Genomic DNA, 4,494 nt, shown 5'->3' on the forward strand with positions numbered 1-4,494 from the left:
AATCATGAAATTAAGATCAAATATTGAACTCAGAAGTATAATATAAATTTCCACTTTTCAGAAGGCAAAGAATATAAAAGGTCAAGCAAATCAGATGACCAAATTAGGAAAACAGAATGCTACCATCATAAATGAAATTTCTATATCACTAAAGAATATCTGGAAAGGATAAGAAGTCATTTCACGTACCTCAAGTTATGGTTCCAAGGTCCTAGTCGTAGCTTCAATTAGGCCTACCTTATAGAAGAAGGAGGCGGTCTTGATGTGATGCTCCCGAGGGCTTAAAAGTTGCATGTAGGTGAAAGGAGGGTTCATCAAGGAGAGAAGAGAAGCTCGAGGGTTCGGTTATATGGTTCTGTTCTTGAGTGATTTTCTCTGCTTACGATCTCTCTCTCGGTATGTCCTTGAACTACTTGAAAGGAGTCACCAATTTAGAAATAAAAAATGGAGGATTCACAAACTGAGGAATCTGAAACTATCAAATTTATACACCTTTACCATCGATGTAAACTAGATTTGAAAATAGGGAGTCATTCACCTAATCACCCTTGCAAACTAAGAAATTAGGGTGATTGGGACCAAATCCAACCTCCCAAACTAGGCAAATTGAGCCAAATGAGTCTTTGCATGGTTTATCCGCCCCTTTTTTTGGGCTAAAATGAAAAAAATAATTATTTTTTAAATAAAAGTTGGGCTAACTATATGAAATGGGTGTTTTATAAAAAAATTGCCCCTCTAAAATGAAAAACCCCTTAAATTTCACCCTTGGGCTAAAATTTGCCCCTAAAATTTACCATGGTTTTTGTAAAAGAAAATCTTGCCCCAACAACCAACAGTGAAAAAGTGATTAAGATTACCATGATTGAATTTACTGAAGAGATTATCAAGCATATTGCACACTTTCTTCAATTTCTTGACAGACGCATCGAGCTCCCATATACTAATCTTCCTCAAAACACCAAGCTCCTCGATACCCCCAACAAGAATCAAGCACCCCTCATGCTCTAGTATATGCAGGAAAACCATAGGGGTCATGATAATCTCAACCAAATCACAAGTTACAACATCAACATCAAAGGCCAACAAGTGATCAGGACCATGGGTAAGGTAGAACAAAAAGGCATCTAAATGAGCAGCATGCCCAAACATAGAAAAACTCCTTCAAAACTACCACAAATGTTCCATGAATCACTCCTAGAATCATAAACATGTGAAGAAATCCCATCAAAAATACTATTAACCAAAATTTGATGCTCACTGTCTCTCTCTAGATACACCACCATTGCTACCACATAGGGAGAATTCATAGGTAACATGGGAGGCAAAATCCTATGGGCTTGGGTGAAAAAATTACAGAAAACAAGGGACCCCTTTCTATTCTCTACTACTAATAGGCCCCCACCTAATACTATAATCTTAAGAAGCCTTGAACATGTTACAGGAAAAGGGCAAGAATATAACATGTAGGACATGGGAATCACAACCAACTTTTCATATGTGGGATTATAAGTAGCAACAACATTTCTATTACAATTTTCTACAAATAGAATGAATAAAAGGTCTTGTAGGGGTAGCCTATTGCAGGCCATCAGTAATGAATCCAACTGCACACCATTGGATTCCAGGTTGTGAAAACTCTCAACGTCCTGAACATGTTCAAAATCGGTAATCTAGCCAAGATATTCTCCCACAAATGATATGGAATATCAACGACCTGCAGTCCCTATATTTCGCTCTGCTCCTTCATGACAAGAACCAATGTAAAAATAAATAAAAAATCCTCTTGCTCCCTTAAAAACTGAACAAGTCGTAAGTTCAAGGTCATTTCCCAACATCAGTTCATCATTGTCCTTGTTTGAAGAATTGAGATAATAATTTTTACAATTGTATCCAAGTCTAAAATAGCGTGCATTTGTACACTACCATTGATGAATTATCAAATGCCACTTTTTATTCTCTTGATCAGTAAACCATGCATTTTTATTCAATTTCAATAACTACCTTAATATATATTTCACAGTATTCCTGCTGACTAGTTAGTTACCATGTTGTTTGGTCAAATGGGGAATTTCCCATCCTAGAAATGCCCTACTCCAACTGATTTATGTTTATATTCTAAAAAATAAATCATGAAAATACTTCTTTCAGCCAGATTTTGAAAGCAGATTCTGTAGACAATGTGAGACTAAGCATATTAAAAAATATGACCATATAGCTTGTTGGCAATTCAACAATACCCATATTCAACACATGGACTCAAACACAATACATGTGGGACTCCCACGGGTGAAAAATAAAATGATGGATTTCAAGTAAATTTAGGTAGCTTCTGATTGGATGACACTGAAATTATACCACAATACACAACATTCCCACTTCCATCCCCATATTTGTATTTCATTTTTTTGTGAATTATAATGTCTGGCATCAAATAAGTACCCTCGTTATATACATAGAATATATTTTTAAAAAATCCCTTACATACAAGAGGGAAAAATTATTAATCTGTAGACAATTTGAGAAACTATCAAGGCTTATAGTTTTATAATAAATCGATTTATCATAGCTATCCCCTCTCATCGATTTATTGTAGCTCCAGAATTTGGAGATATGTATTGGCGATAAATAAGATCATTGAACTCCTATGGACTTTCAAATACTAGGCAAGCCAATGCAGAAGTAATCTTCCTGGATGATTTGCTCATGAATCTATACGCCATCTCAAAATGAGTAAACCACCAAATTTCTCAAGGTCATGATAATCAGTTGTTTCACATTTTCTCACTTACATTCCCATGATACCTTATCACAAACAAAAAAAACTAGGTTTTAATAAACAATATGAACATCACAACTACTAAATATATCCTAATCATAGATTTATATACAATTACATGTCAAGTTGTTCTAATACGCACAAAAAAATTCTCCCAGTCCGAGAGCAAAGCAATTCTAGGGTACTGCAATTCCATTCAAACTGCAGCGCCCATTTTAAGAGTAAAAATACTTTGCAAAAGGTAGTGAAATTGGCAGGAAGTGATCACTGATCTTTGTCTATAGTTTATATGTTTTCTTTTTACTCTTATAATAGCATAGTCCATAGTCGCAGGGGATCAAGCTATATCCATTAATGTTTTGTTATGTTTCTGTAGGGACATACTTGACAGAGCATTATAATGGAATCAATCAAGGGTCTCTCAGCCAAATTCTCTAAAAGGATGTAAATATTTTGTGTGTATGAATAGATAACCTTCCACTTAAAAAAAAGTTGTCTATACTTTTCCTATTAGGTTTTTTATGCATCCAAAGACACTGAGAATGTGGCTACATATTTTTTTCAGACCTCATAAAGTATGACAATAATAAGCCATATATACATGTATTTCTTAAAACTGACACCAACAAGGTAAAGAAAATTTAATATAATTAACTAAGAATTTCATAAACAAAGGGATAAAAAATAAATAAATAAAATAACTCTAGAAAAACATCTTAAAAATTAATGTCAACCTATAAAAGGACTGATGACTAGTTGTGATAATCAGAAACAACAACATTCCAAATATCAAGAAAGAATCAGAATTCCCAACAACAATTTAAAGAAATTATAATTCTCTACTTAAAAAAAAAACAATGGAAAAAAGGGAAAATTGTTATGACTCCAGACGCCAATCAAATCCCAATTCAAAATATCAACTAAGCTTCGTAGAAGGTAATCACAGAAAAAAACATTCAACAAGAATTTTGTCATAGCCCACCAAAAAAAATATTCCATGAACATGAAGTTAAAAATAGGTACACCCTACAACTTCAAAATATGTAACCTCAAGAAAAAATAAATGGGACAACAAAAAATCATTACCATTCTTCAATATCAAAAGGACTTATTGCTATAAAAAAAAGTTCTTTAAACCCCTTTGGATAGACTCAATTCTATTCTATGATTACAATAAAGGTTATATGAATAGAGTGGTTCACATGAACTGAACCTTTTCCCTTAGCAATGTATTTATTCCTGCTATTGTGGTGAAGTAAAAGTATAAGCGTGGACATGAACGAATTGCTCTAGCCCAATAATGGGTCTAGCCACAACAAATACATTCTATGGAAGATTTCCTTAGGTTAGAATAAAAAAATAGGGCCTACCTGTTGGTTGCTTATCCTGCTTGATGACGTCCTCGCTTGCTCACTCCAGCAATCTCTCACTTCCTTCTTCAAGCTCCTGAAACAAGTAAACAACAACAATAAACAAACATAATAATAGACAAATTGCAATTCAACCTACTTAAAAAGTCAAGAAACATTAAGCCATGAATATTAAATATTATAAAACATGTAGGAAATCAATCGATAGTTGCATATAATATTATCAAAGAGAGATTACAACCATTAGTCTTGATGTTGTAGTCTTCCTCTAAGAAGACCAGGTTCCCACACACTTCTGCTAGCATTTCACGATTTCTTCAAACAACAATAATTTTAAAGCTCTTCCCT

General features: G+C 33.8%; 1 pseudogene; it reads right to left on the reverse strand.

Moving 5' to 3' along the window:
- Positions 1-783: 783 nt before the first annotated feature.
- On the reverse strand, positions 784-1,825 carry LOC149220347 (F-box/kelch-repeat protein At5g15710-like; annotated as a pseudogene).
- Positions 1,826-4,494: the final 2,669 nt, after the last annotated feature.

This window comes from Pinus tabuliformis, chromosome Q (genome assembly GCF_031772625.1).
Source record: "Pinus tabuliformis cultivar Carrire ecotype Pingquan chromosome Q, CPIR1, whole genome shotgun sequence".
NCBI lineage: Eukaryota > Viridiplantae > Streptophyta > Pinopsida > Pinales > Pinaceae > Pinus > Pinus tabuliformis.